The sequence below is a fragment of the Podarcis liolepis genome, assembly GCF_965112155.1.
Source record: "Podarcis liolepis genome assembly, chromosome: 1".
NCBI classification, from domain to species: domain Eukaryota; kingdom Metazoa; phylum Chordata; class Lepidosauria; order Squamata; family Lacertidae; genus Podarcis; species Podarcis liolepis.
The window spans coordinates 68,364,287-68,379,710 of NC_139554.1; the positions used below are offsets into that span (position 1 = coordinate 68,364,287).

General features: G+C 42.6%; 1 long non-coding RNA gene across 4 annotated transcripts in view; it reads right to left on the reverse strand.

The window, feature by feature from the left end:
- Window positions 1–15,424, reverse strand: part of LOC310695154 — a 143,774-nt gene that overhangs the window by 82,906 nt on the left and 45,444 nt on the right. For all 4 annotated transcript variants that reach the window (XR_014519953.1, XR_014519954.1, XR_014519955.1 and 1 more), the window contains one exon: window positions 15,248–15,369. This is a non-coding gene — a long non-coding RNA (uncharacterized lncRNA). The remainder of the gene's footprint in view (window positions 1–15,247; window positions 15,370–15,424) is intronic.

A 15,424-nucleotide genomic window follows, 5' to 3' on the forward strand; every position in this document is an offset into this window, starting at 1 on the left:
ACAACATGATGCAGTTGCATGACAGATGCATTATGGGAGAAAAAGATGGAGGCCCCCACTGACCTACCATTGCAGTCAGAATTATTTCAGTTTTTAAGTGTAAAAGCAGATGCTGCATTTACTGATAACATTCTCCCCCCCCCCCAAAAAAAGTATACAGTTTCACATGTCCCTCCATGTCACCAAAGAATGTCACCCCACTTTGGTGGCATGGGGATGTAAAAGTCAGAGAACATTTTTCACCCAACACTAATATTTTTATTTGTAAGCTACCTGAAGCAATGTGATTGAGCAAGGAATGGCTGATTAGTTCCCCAATAGTTACTGACAAGGCCAAGAACCAGCACCAAGACTCTATAAGCTAAGTGTGGAATTCACCTAATGCACTCCATCAACAGAGGTCATGCACAAGGACTTCCACTGCACAATGAGTCTTTCTTCCATTCCCTCCCCCCACAGCAGCCTCCTTGTTGTTCTACTTACAGGTCAAGAATAATTTGTTTTAAAAGTCTTCCGACTGTTGGTTCACTGAGCCTGCTGCTATTTTGTAGTCTGATCTTTTTTATTTTAAAAAAAGTTTCATTGACTTCATGCATTTGGATTTAGTTTTACTGTACACCACTTTGCATTGTTCTTTTCTCTTCAGTGCAACATACAGGTTTAATATATAAACCATACATAGCACTTTGCTAGCAGAAGCAGAAATCACAGCACCACCCAAACAGCTAAATGAAAAGCTGGCACATAATCTCTTAACTAAAGGAAAATTAGCAAAGTTTTTTCTTTAACCTTAACCTGTGCATGTGAGAAAGAACATCAGCAGCCCCAAGGTACAGCCATAATTTTTTTTATTATGAAAGGATTGAATCTCTAAAACCCACAGTTTGAAAAGAATGCATCTAATCCTAAATCATATCCCTTCCATCTTAAGATAAAATGCCTTTCATACTAGGCGACTCTTGTATGAAACACATTTCTAAAAAATGTAAGCCTCAAGTACACAATCATTTTTCTTTTAATATCGGATATTAAACACAAATCTTGCAGCTAAGCTGTCAGAATTTCTGGACACACAGTCAAGGAAACTCGAGCCTAGTCACTGCTTGGGTCATCTATTTCTTCTCTACAAGTATAAAACAAGGCACTGCTGCTTGCCATGAGATGCATTAATGTCACATCCAAAGTGTTCCAATGTCAAACTATTTTAATATCTCAAGGGTGAGATCTAGCTAAGTCAGGGTTGGGGAACTAGATCCAGAGGGTGAGCCAGATTCTTCTCTCCACTCCTTCACCCACTGGGTGTGTGGTGTGCCAAATTTGACAGGTAGATGAGAACACCCACTTGTCATAGTCACCTGACATCAAAATGACACCAAGCAACCTGTTTTTGCCAGTGCAACTGAATACCAAACTGTGTGGGCAAAAGAACAGTACTGTATAAGCACCAGTGATTGTTTGCTACGTGAGAGTAAACTCAGTCGAAGGAATTTAACATCATGCCCTTCTGATTGTTCCACCAGCGCAAGCTGATTGTCCCCCTCTCTTCCCCTAATGTACTGGAGGTTCTCCTGACCCTTCAGAGCAGACAAGGGGGAGACACAGCAGTGTGTGAGGGGGACAGCCCCATGGCACTAGTGGGAGCCGCCACACAGGCTCCCACCAGCATGCTGGGTTAGCTGAACCAAGGCCACGGAAAATGAAGCTACTTAAATCAATTTACTTCAGTGGGCCCATTCCGAGTAAGCTTGAAATTGTCTACCACCCCAGTTTCTTGGGGAAACAATAATGGTGTTTTATTTGTAATCTGAGTAACCAAGAACAAAGGATTTGATTTCCTCATCACACCCACAAACCCAATGCAGCGCTTTCTCCTTTGTCCCATTTTCTTGTATATAATAGTATTGTGAAGTCTTGCCACCCTTTCTGATGTCTGACATGAGTAACAGATTATGCATCTCAATAAGGTCACGCTACTGATAGAGTAAGACAAGTTACTTCCCCCCCCTTTCTTTTCTCTTTTCCCCCTTTTGCTCCTTCTAATTAAAATTCCAGGGTCTGAATAACTTATCACGCCTAGAGACAGAGATAAATGGATGAATAGATGGAAAGATCCATATACCACAGGCTTGGAATAACACTCCACGCTAGCAGACAAGAGAAGGTGGAATTAATAACTGTTCTGTGAATGATAACAATTCTAAAATGCCAGTAGTGCTATGCCGCTGTACGCAAGCACTCTCTTTTGTTTGTGCATCTGTGATTCAGGAGAGAAAAGTTCGTTTTAAATTCTACTCAAGGAGACATTTTTAAAGTTTGTTCAAAAGAGCTTATGGAATGCTAAACAGTTCATCTTTGTATAGTCAGTCAAAGTCACTGCAGCATTAGGATGGGGACGCAGATGCACTCTCCAAGCTAATGTGTCTTTTGCACCACTACAAAAATCAAGGGTTACCTTCCCTTTAAAATGGAGGCTGGTGGTTCACTAGGGCAAAAGGGGCACTGCACCACCAAGCTCAGTCTGCCCTGAGCCAGCTCCATTCCACTTGCCTCCTTACTTGCAACCAGTCCAGGGTGTAGCATTAGCTGTTATCTTCCTCCTTAGTCTCAGGGTTGCCTTTGTAGATTTCACTAGAGAAGAGCATGGAGACAGAGCCCATTAGCTCCGCCTGCCATTGGCTACGTACAGCCAGTAGGTGCACTGTTGGCTCCCTTGCTTCCACCCTACAACAAGCCTCCATTGCCTTCTTCCGTTAACTCTGGGCAAGACTTCCTACGATAGACCAAAAGTGCTTCCATATTTGGCATTTTAGCGAGAAACAGGCTCCCTAACTATGCCACCTTTCAGCCAAAATTGCCCCCAAGGCTGCTTATCCAGATTCACAAATATTTGCTTGTTAGTTTATATGCCACTTAATGTCAAAACAGACTTCTAAGCAGTTTCCAAAGTTATACAAAAATAAAAATATAAACACCCATAATTCAAATACACAATAAAACAATCCCATGAAAACAACTAAGCAATGAAAACAGAAGATCTTTAGGGCCCTTCCACTCTGTCACTGCTTCCAGATGGGATTCCGGCATATTGGCACATTCAGGTTGATTTGGAGCTCTTATACAACAAACATGCTTCCAACAAGATGAATGCTTGTTAAATAGCAAACATCATCTAATCTCCCTGCAAGCAAATCAGGATGAATGCTCAATAATAAGCAGGCCAGATACAAATGCCTCAGTTCAAGAGATCAAGGGAATGCCTTTGGAAACATACGTCTTCAAAAAGCCATTGCCATCTGTGATAAGGTTGGGGTCAACACATGCGGGCTTTTCTGTGTTGGTACCCCCTGCTCCACAAGGTTAGGTAATCTTTCCTCTACAGTGGTACCTCGGATTACGAACTTAATTCGTTCTGGAGGTCCATTCTTAACCCGAAACCATTCTTAACCTGAGGTGCACTTTTGCTAATGGGACCTCCTGCTGCTGCCACACCACCACCGTGCGATTTCCATTCTCATCCTGGGGCAAAGTTTTCAACCCCAGATACTACTTCCGGGTTAGCGGAGTTTATAACCCGAAGCATTTGTAACCCGAGGTACCACTGTATTTGTTTTCCACAAGAATTGAAAAGTCTCTTTTTAAACAGGCTTTTGATTCTGAGTATGTAGATTATTAGTACTGTTCTTTGTATTTTTGCTGTTATTTTAAGTTAGCTAATTGTTCTATCGGTTGGATCATTGTTTTTATATTTGCTTTTTATCCGTAAGCAACATCAGCCCCACCGTGTGGGAATCCCTTGCAGAAAACTGCAGTCTCTGGAGACAGACAGTTAGGTTGTTCATCCCTATAGCAGTGACCAGAGGAGGAATGACCATTGGGAGGAGTGCAGAGAGAAGAAACGCCATGGTGCATTGGCAGCAACGCAACCAGATTCCTCCATCTGCCCCAGCTGCAACAAAAACATGTCTTTCCCATATCGGTCTCTACAGCCATAGCAGGCCCTGTAACCTTCCAAGAGTTCATCTTCACCCCCAAGGGTGCACTGCTCTATTGTCTCCCAAGACAGACAGATGCCAGCCAACCAATTTCAAGCAACTCCTTTGCAAAGGGGGAAAAGAGGGTGTATGTTTTTAAAATTATTTATAAAAACATGTCACTGAGGAAAAGAGGAAAGCAAATTTACTAGTTTTTTGAAATAAGCAAACTAGGTAAGGCACCCACCAGAGAGATTAATTCTTTTTCCAACAGTTAAGCACAGTTGTATAAAGATTTTACTGCCATATAATTTTTTGTCTAATATATTGCAAGCTGGACTTTGGAAAATAGTTAAAAAGTCATGCCTCATGCAACGCTGATAAAGACAAGCAGCACTGTTTTGTGGAGAGAAGCTACCACCCTCGAAGCAGCACAAAATGTGTTAAATGAAACAAAATGGGAAATCAAGGCATGCCAAATAGACACATGGCTTCTTGGAAAATAAGCCATGGACCCAAGACCAAATGAAAAAAATGTGTCTTGTGACATCATTCCGCTGCTTCAGGGGATCTGATGCTCAAGGCCTGCTTCCAGCCACAATAATCTCAACTGAGCACAAGAACATGGAACATGGCCTGATTTGATTACCAAAGTTGATATGGGGCTTATATAAGGGAGAGTGATATGGTAGCCAAGCCATAAAGGGCTTTTCTGGTAAGGGCAAGTCATAATCCAATACCAAAGGAGTGGGTTTTCATCTCAAGACCCTCAGTCCCTCATGAGGAACCTTCCAAGGCCCAGAGGGAAAGGTGGATGGGGCAACAGGTAAGAACCTTATATTTGCACAAGGCTGCATTTCAGCCAGGGACGTGGGTGGCGCTGTGGGTTAAACCACAGAGCCCAGGACTTGCCGATCAGAAGGTTGGCAGTTCAAATCCCCGTGATGGGGTGAGCTCCCGTTGCCCGGTCCCTGCTCCTGCCAACCTAGCAGTTCGAAAGCACGTCAAAGTGCAAGTAGATAAATAGGTACCGCTCTGGCGGGAAGGTAAACGGCATTTCCGTACACTGCTCTGGTTCGCCAGAAGCAGCTTAGTCATGCTGGCCACATGACCCGGAAGCTGTATGCCGGCTCCCTCAGCCAATAAAGCGAGATGAGTGCCGCATGGTCAGGGGTCCCTTTACCTTTACCTTACATTTCAGCCACACACACACACACAAAGTCAGAATTTCCACCACCACCCCACACCTCTGCCTCCTCGATCTAGGCACCTCAAAGGCATTGTGCTTGTTTCCTACTCTTACAGCTGTAACGAACTATGTATTTAAATATGTGGGTTTGTTACAAATTTTGCTGCAAGCCACTTTGTGGAGGTTTTTCTCAAAAAGCAGGGCAGAAATCCCTTAAATAAATAAATAACCACAGATCATGGATCCGTTTCAGCAAGGCAAAAGCACTCAATGAAGTACATGGCAGGCCCAGTGAGGTCTGTGGCCGAGGCAGCATCTGAGGACCAGAGAGTGAGGCCTGGAGAGCTTCATTCTGGCCCCCAACCTGAGGTTTTTCACCACCGTGGAACAAGTTCAGGAGCACTTAAGCCCGCTGAAATCAATAGGCTTAAGCATACCTCTGTTCACTTGTGTACTTTAATGCTCCCTGACGGCAACCTGAGAAGTACAGAAAGAGCAGAAATACAAGCTTGCAGCAGAAAGAACATGGTGTGCTTGTTGTTTCTTATGGAACGCATCTCAGCAAATATTTTTTCACTGCAACCAGCCTTCTAACTAAACTGCCTACATGCTTCTGTATTTGACTAAGCACTTCCTTATTCCACAAAATAAACACTTATTTAATGGATGTGTGTACTGGAGCATTCCAAGACTTAATGTGGCTTGTGAGTTCAAGCATGCCTTTGTAGCCTTTTTGCCTGCTGCAAAACTTGTACTTCCAACAACAGGAAAGATCATTGGGGGAAATCACTAGAATTCATTTCCTTCTTTCTTGTGTTATGCCTTCAAGTTTCATTTTTACCAACTTGCCTGGGCAAGATTCTGATGTAAGAAAACAACATAGTGTTATGAGTTTTGGGGGGGTTGGCTGAATGCCAGGGCCCCACTTCTAACTCTTGGAATAGCCAGGCTAGCTTCCTTGTGAGGTAAGCTCTATGCGAGATGGCGTGGGTGACGCCCTTCCCTCCACTCCCAACTGCATGCACTATCAAGCAATATCAAGCAATATCAAAAAGGCAATGTATAATTTAAACAGAATGGCTCATTGAAACCTTTAACCCTTCTGAAAGGCCTGGGAAAATTAAACCTCCCCATCTTTCCTTGGAAACAGAAATTGACATTAAATTGATTAAGAGATGCTATTTAAGAGGTCTCTAGAAAGCTATTCATGACTATTCCCCTAGCCAAAATCAACAGGAAGCAAAGAAATATAAAACATGTAATCGAAGGAGGCAAGGGGGTCTGTAAAGCCTCATCTGCACTTTACCTGTCCACACTGGACACTGCATTTAATTGGGAGGGAATTGCCATGAATCAGGTCTAAGATAACATAGAGTGGCATCCAGCTAAATAACTGTAGAAGCGGCATGACGTCTGCTTGCGCAACAGGAATTTTCCTCCCTCTCCTCCACCCGCGTGCACTGCTCACCGTCCCCACATCTGCTTTGGGAGTTGGGAGAAGCCCTGGCACAGAATTGCACCAGTGGAAATCACCCTGCATGCCCAAATTTACTTATTGTTATTTGGGATTGGCAAGTCCTCACCCACAGATGGTACCTAAATCCTGACATTGTCTCAGGCACTCAATAAGATTGCAATGCGTACACCTAATGGTCTATCCTTCTATCTACCACCTTGCCTGCTCATCCGTGCCTTCCCCCAAGTCTTCTATAGCTGGCAAAGGTAGATGAAGGAGGGAGGATCATGTTATATTAAAGTTAAGAACAACCTGGATAGCTCGGTTGGTAAATATATTAACTAAAATTAAAGCTAACTCTTAAGTCATTAATGTTCAAACCTGAAGTCGTACCTTTGCTTTAATAAATGGAATTTACTATATAATAAAAACTGAGCCCATATAGTTGCAAAAATATATTTATTCTTTTTTCTTGTAAGTTTCATAGAAAACCAATGTTCAGCATGCATAACCATTCTACAAATGGCTCCATTGATTTCATTTTGATTTCCACGAATCCCTGCAGAAATGCTCTCTGAATAATTTGAACTCGGTTTCATGTCAGACTTTTAAATTATGCTGGCAACATCCGACAGACTGCACAACATGAACCAGCTTACATCACTCTGGTGCTTGAAGGATGATTGCACTGTGTATATCTTTGCAATCGCTCGGTACAAGACAAAATGTTCTAAACACCAAGCATATTCTTCCGCAGGATTATCTTTATCCCCAGCTCATTTTCTTCCTCCTCCTACGACCCTTGCAGCCCAAGACATCAATTCTGAAGCTCTGCATTATGCATACACAGAAGTAACATTTCATGGGGAACATCTAAAATTACAGCTTTCCAAATGGCCAATGGGATGTTGCATTCCTCAAGGATGCGGTACTCATTCAGAAGGATGAGAAATTGAGGTCTCTTCCAATAAGACACCACCAAAGGGAGGTCAGTACTTAAGCAGAGGTTCAGCCTTATCCAACTCCAGTCCATGAACCGCTGGTGGTCCACATGCTCCATTCTGGTGGTCCACAGAAAGGTTGAGGAGCAGTGAAGAATATCTATACTCAACTCTGCATCTTGATTCCCCCCCCCCTCTAACGATGGGGATCAGAGCCATTTGATTATTGAACAGGCTAATAAGGCCCAGGTTAGGGCCCATAAGTTTCATAATACAGCAGATAAAGGGGCTCTTCTCAGTGGCCTGGCCTGCGGACCGCTTTTCATTGTCAATAGTTTTAACAATGATGCTGGTACCAAATGATTTTTTTTAATGCAAGTTCTATATGCTCAGCTCTGTAGAACAACAACAAAAACCCAATTTTAAAGTGGTCTGCTGAGATTCCCAGCCATTTCCAAGCAGTTTGCATTTTTTTAAAAGGAAGTTTCAGAAATTCTGGAATAAGTCACTCAAGACTGAACACAGGGATGCTGAGGGCTGCAGTTGGAAATGTGGCATGCAGTGAACTGATTGGCCAGGTGCCTCTTTCTCTGCCTCTGATGTGATAGATTTTTATGGATGGGAAATTTCTTTTCCCTGGGAAGGCACAATCCATTCTAGCACCTTAAGTCACTTCCTTCTCGTGCATTTGTGCACCAGACAATAGTTATTCCAAACATATAATGTGTTGAAGTGAAGAAAACAAACAACCTTTTCCCAAACATTCTGTAAATTTATACCCAACAGAAGTTTGAAGAAAAACAGGCATTTTTGCCAATCTTATTTGGTGCAATCTTCACCCCTGCAGTCCCCACAACCCAGGATGCACTGAATTTTCTGCAGAAAATGATATATTGTAATGAGTCTCATTTTGCAGGCTACATAGATTATGAAAACTGTGATCATGCAAGCTACTCCTCTATAAGACTTTTCACCCTACATTTTACTGTGTGTAATGATGTTTCATTGTGATACTGCTTGAGGTTTTTTTTTTGGTTTTTTAATGCATTCTGGAACAAATCAGTTTGGAGTGTTTTTTGTTTCTCCGTGCACCACAGAATGCACCACTGATCAGCCCATTATGGAAGTAATGTTGCATTTTTATATCAATTAGAAGAAATAAGGAGAAATGAAAATGTGATTGATTCTTTATTATGGGGAAGAAAACAATTTGCGTTGAAAGCTGCTCGGGGTGTAAGAAGGCATTTTTCATACACAAAGGCTACAAAGATTGATCCTTTGAAGCAGGTTAAGACATGGCTGCTTTTCAAGATGAAGCTCTGAAACAAAAAGGCACAAATCTCTCCACTCAGATGTCCATTCAGGGAATAGTAGCGAAAATGGTGTGATACTTGTGGAATATACAGGAATTGTCCTCTACTGACTAGGATTATGCTTTGGATTGTTTTGACAACCCAGTTGAGCTTCTGCTACATTCCTTGTTTTCTCCCTTATCCACCTAAAATACAGAAGAACCTCATGTTACGTACCGTCCTCCTTATGAATGCTGCGGGTTACGCGCTCCACTAACCCGGAAGTAGATGCGCCTTGTTGCGACCTTTGCCATGGGATGCGAGCAGAAGTCACACTCTAGTGGCGTGGCGGCAGCAGGAGGCACCATTAGAGAAAGTGTGCCTCATGTTACGAGCAGTTTCCTGTTACGGACGGACCTCCGGAATGGATTAAGTACGTTACACAAGGTACCACTAGGTATATCTTAAGTTTTATATGACAACAATTACATTATTAAAATTATTACATTAAGTTACAAGGCTGTGTGAAAAGAGTTAACAGCTACACACTGGGAAAGGTAAAAAGTAAAAAGGTAAAGGACCCCTGGACAGTTACGTTCAAGTCAAAGGTGACTCTGGGATTGCGGCACTCATCTCGCTTTCAGGCCAAGGGAGCTGGCGTTTGTCCACAGACAGCTTTCCGGGTCATGTGGCCAGCATGACTAAACCACTTCTGGCACAACAGAGCACTGTGATGGAAACCAGAGCACACAGAAATGGCGTTTACCTTCCCGCCACAGTGGTACCTATTTATCTACTTGCACTGGTGTGATTTCGAACTGCTAGGTTGGCAAGAGCTGAGACAGAGCAACGGGAGCTCACTCCATTGTGGGAATTCGAACCGCTGACCTGATCAGCAAGCCCAATATGCTCAGTGGTATAGACCACAGTGCCACCTGCATCCCTTACACTGGGAAAGGAAACAGTTACAGAAGGATGGTCTCATCAGATGAAAACCATAACTATTAATGTGAAAACTATGAAGGGTCTCCCTCAACACTGATATTGCCTCCAAGGGATACAGACTTTTTATTGCATGATTCATATTATAACTATCAATATAAGATTTTCTAAAGATGTGTTAAGCAAAAGAAATAAAGAATGGAAAACTCAAAGTAGCCACTGGTTATGATAGCTGAAGGAAGCGTCCATGTTTAGAGACAGTGTATATCTAAGAATTCAGTGCTGGGAACCAACAAAGAGGACCATTACACCCTGCTCAGGATATCTAGCTAATGGCTATTGGGGGTAGCTGGTATAGGTGGACCTAGCACAATCCTTAAATCCTCAATTTAAATGAAGAATCTGTAGTTCACAATAAAATGCAAAGCAGAAGCTTCCCTAAATCACAGAATATTTATTTCCACAAATATAAATGTTATGTTTCTTCTGGGTACAGGGGGGGGGGAAAGACACTGACCAGCACAGAGAAGTTGGAGCAGCACACCTGCCAGCAATGGATTTAGTATTTATTATTCTAAAGGAAGGAAGGAAGGAAGATACCTTTCTTTGGTAAAGGTTTAGGATTTGATGGTAGAAAGAGAATGAAGAAAGTGTTTGTGAGTAAAGATTGATGCATCTGTCCATTTCAGTTTCCTCTCAGATTCTCATTGTCCCGTCTTAGATTCAAGTTTGCCGCATTTCCATATTAGTTTGTGATTTTTAATAATAATAATAATATGCACAGAAATTCACCATTTTAGTAAGCATTATCCTAACACTCACATTTTATGAAGTCTTGCCCAATATACACATTCCCCAATATAATGCCTTTTTATATGTTATTTTCACTAATAACAGTATTTCTAAGCACACTTTCTCCTAATATACACATTATTGTGTCAGTTTTTTGGTTGGATAACTGCATCTCATAAGAACATAAGAAGAGCCTCTGCTGGATCAGACCAGAGACCCATCTAGTCCAGCATCCTGTTCTCACACTGGCCAACCAAATGCCTGTGGGAAGCTCAAAAGCGGGACCTGTGTGCAAATTACACTCTGCCCAGCTCCAATTCTTAGCAACTAGTATTCAGAGAAGTGCAAATTTCAAAGAGCGCCTGCGTTTTTATTCCTATTTTGTTTCATGAAATGAAAATCCAGTAAATGTGAACTGACCTGAATTACTTCACCTTCTCTACTTGTGATGGCAAATGAAAAGTTTGGGTATCTGGTCTTAGTTATCCCCTTTGTTACCCATTTTCATCAATACCAACTCACATGATACATGCGCACAAGAAGTATTTATCTTCTGGAAAAGTCAAGCATTCTGTTTTTACGGAAGACTTCAATTTCTTATCTTCTGCAATAGACAAAAGGTTCTGTCTTGGGGGGGGCACGGTTAGTCTAGATCTCTCCAGGAAAATAAAAGGTTAGCTTATAAATAGCCTATATTAGTTTGCTGCTATGTAATTCAAATATCATAATGTAACCTAAGCGCTTTGCACCAAAAATGGGCACAGGGGAATGTTCTATAATAACTGGTCTGTGCCAACTAAGACCTTCAGAAACACTCAGCATTCAAAAGTGTCTTTTCCATAACTAAACAAATTTAGAATTATCTCCGAGTGTAATCAAAATAGACGTGAGACTGTATGAAAATTTCAAACTAGATCCAGCCTTTAAAGAATGAAGCCAGTTCACAAACAGATTGAGATTAAGTGAAAAGTATGCCACAGTCTACGACTTGATCAGTAAACGCTGTCAGTAATGATTTCAGGGTGAAAGCATTGCTGGGATTGACAGCAGACACCAGGATTGAGGATGGGGGGAGAGGGGAGAGAGACATTATACTTCTTGAATGACAACACTGAAGTACAGTACAGAAATCCACTGCAAAAGACAAAGCGGGCAAAGTGTGCGAAAGATGACAAAGCGCTATGGGTGGAAACAGATTCCTAAGTGCTTTTTCACCTCAGAGCTGCACAGTGCCCAACCAACCACGGCAGACTCCTCTGTGTAGATTCATCACCTGCTGCCAGAGCATGGGGTTCACACATTCTGCAGCGCATACGTAGAAAGGCCACAGAATTGTCATGGTGGGGCTGCATGCAGACTCTGCGACAACACAAAAATGCAATCAGACGAAAGCGCCAACTGCATCTGATTTAGGCCTCCACACAGATGACCTCCGCTATATGTTTAAAAGCTATGCCCTAATTTTGTGCATAACAAGGCAGCACAGGAATGCACTGTTACACTCACATCCACATCTGTACATACGAGAAAAGTACTTTACAAACTCCAGATGTTTCATGACATTCCACCAGTTGAAAAGCACTGCTCTACAGTGTCGGCTTGAATTTCTGCCCATGATCATTCCTAAGATTTCAATATGTGCCCTTGGGCCTTCAAAACATATATATGCAGCAATGTTCATCTGAATATGGCATACTTGAAGTTTTAGGGCACTATCAAACTAAGTTGCTCCATCAACACAAGAGTTTCCATTTGTGCAAAGAAACTCCCACCCTCTTCTCACCCCATGTGTACCCTGTTCCCTCTCTACATCTGCTCTGGTGTGTTGCATGGAAACCCAGAACAGATTTAGGGGGCACACATGGGGAAAGTCCATAGCACAAGTGTAAATCCTTGCATTAGCTGGATACTGCCCTTAATATGCACTTTTTTCAACTTTTAATTGCAGTATATATTCTATGTTGCGACTCTAGACCATTGGTCTTAGGAAAAAGCAGCTTGCTCACCGTTTCCTGTCATTAGGTCAGATGACCCTGTGATTGACATGGAATAGCAGCGACCCAGCAGAGAGATTCTGTCTGCTTTCCACTCTGCTGAGCTGTTATGAGATTAAAACTGTACCCTGGGAGTAGGGGAAAATAGAATTCATTTTACTCACAACGTATTGAGAAAATGTGAAGCCCTAGGGTATCTTGGCCACACGATGAAATGTAAACAAGGAGTTTAGAGAGTGTGTGTGTGTGTGTGTGTGTGTGTGTGTGTGTTTAAAATACGCTCATCTTGCAAACATTTTTCTTATGTATTGTAAACTTGAGTGTTGTAGAATGTGAAATGTTCAAGCTAGCAGCTGAGATAAGGTTTTGGGGTGAATTTTTATCTCAATTCATGTGTAGGGAAAGGGAAGACAGCAGACTCTAGAAAGAACCAATGAACAGTGCATATCTTGTATTTGCTAACTGAGGTTGAACCTATACTCTGCCCTCCAAATTTCTGAGCCTAAAAAAGCTCTGCATTGATGCTTTTTCTTCATAACCATGAGGACTAGAATCATGTCTTTTAAAACTGACATTAACATTCTCAGAATCCTGCAACAGGCTATTCCAGGACTACCCTATCAGGAGAATCCGCAAGAATCCTCAAACCAGAAGAGGACAGGCTTCAGGTAAGCATCACAAAGTCATTTGGAGGGGGGAAATCTCAGTTGCAGTAGGCACACTTACTAGGCAATCTAATTAATAGGCAATGCTTGATTTTGTGAGAAACCTTTGAGTGCTCAGATCTTTTTTCTTTTTTTGGACAAGGGCAACCACCCTGTGATGATATAGCAGGTTCACCGTAGCATAGCCAACCTTATCATTCTGCACAGAACTCTGCTTGGAATACAAACACGTTTCATCCATCTTTAGGACTACAATGGCTGCCATTAAGAGCACGAATGGGAAGCCGTATTAAAAAAAGGAGAGAATCATGCTGATTTGCCCATAAAATGCTCAGCAGGTTCACCAGTACAGACTGATGTAGCAGGAACCATGAAGTCCCAGTGGAACTGATTAAATTGGATGTTTGCAGTGTGCCTCGGTGCTCAATAGCTTGCCGTGGCAGTTTTATTTCACCTCTCCAGGATGTTGTACAAATATAGGAAGCCATTTTCAGACTCCTGCATGACCAAAGAATATATATATTATTCTCATAACAGATTCCTCACCACCTGGTAGCAGGTGCGTTAAAGCATAGTTTATCAGGTATATCAGCTGCCTGACAGATTAATAGGCTTTTAGCATCAGAGGAGGCAGGTCCCGCCAGTGTCAATGAACTCAGGTTTCCATTAGCAACTATAGTAGTGAGTGCTGCGTCAAATGATAGCTCTGAGGCTGCCAAATGCTTTGTGTTCCTCTCCACCACCATCACCCCGATCCAGTGCTTCAGCAATGAGAAGGACAGATGGTCTCTAGATCCTTTTATACAAAATGATGGAAAAAACAACAACAACAAAACCCAGCCCCCAAACAAAACCTAGGAAACTGCTGGATGCTAATATGAACACAGTTTAGATGCCCAGACTGCGACAGCATTAATAGGGAGACAGAAGATTCCTCCAGAGAAGGTTTCACTGCAGCTGCCTTTATGGTTGTGGAAACACCCTCCTGAGAGACCCTGAGGTTAGGGAAATGACAAAAGTAAAGATAAGGATAAGGTAATATTTACCTGTCCCAAGGAAGGGTGGACAAAGAGAAAAAGTCCCTCGAGTATCGTCATGAACTGCTGAATCCAGGATTTCTCTCCCAGCAAATGAGAAGCAGGTGGCTGGTCCACTCAAATGCATGGACACTGATAAGAGGGTACTCTCTCATCAAGAGATCATTAGGCTCAGGTGCAGATGGGGTGGCTGTGAAGCCAAGCCTGCTCACCACCCTGGGTTTTAAAAACCTTCACAATCAAGTTTCAAAAATAGAATATGCTTAATTTGGGTTAACATTAGCTGGTGCTTCTCATGAGGGTCCTGATTGATCTGGGAGAAAAACCGCAAGCTATCTTCACTTTCTGGAAACAGTTGAAGAGATTTTTATTCTGACAAGCTTTTCCAGCTGGATAATTTGGTCTTTACCATGAGTATCTGCTTGCATTAGACAATGGTAGAGGTTTGGGGGACTTATTAGGCTTGCACTTACATGGCCAATTATGCAAATAGATCGTTTCAGGGAAATTTGCCAATGCAGCAGCTACTGCCTGTGGAAAGGTTATTTGGCAGGAGCCACCAGGGTTTCTCCTGATGGGAGCATACTTAGTTTGAACTGGTTCCTCTGGTTCCCTACAATAGTACTACAGCCATTGCTCAGAGCAAAGCCAAAATAAGCACACTCCCAAAAGAGATACGAGAGCCTTCTTAATCATGCAGAAGCTGCACCATTAGTGTTGGTAGACACATCTGGGGAAGTTCGTAGCAGCACCCCCTCTATCCACCCTGGTCTCAGTGATACAGTGTAAACTGAAATATGTGGGGGGTGGCCTTCAGTGGCTCTGACGAGGGCCAGTGGATGTGCTGCTTGAAGAAGTGCTTAAGCTGTCCCCACCAACCTGTCCATATATAAACCCAAATGTCACAAAAACTAAGTCTCCAACAATCTCTTCTTCAACAGAAAGCTACCCTTGGCAATACTGCTTACCTTAATCAGTAGTGTGGCACTGTAGAATGGTCTGCCATGGCAGCTGCAACTTCAGATCATTCAGCTTTTAGGAGATATATTACCCCTCTCCTCCGGCTGGAAAGTTGAATCTGGCTCACCTGCTGGATTGATCAATGGTAGGCAGGCTCAAGGGTGGGCTCATTCCAGGGAGAAGAG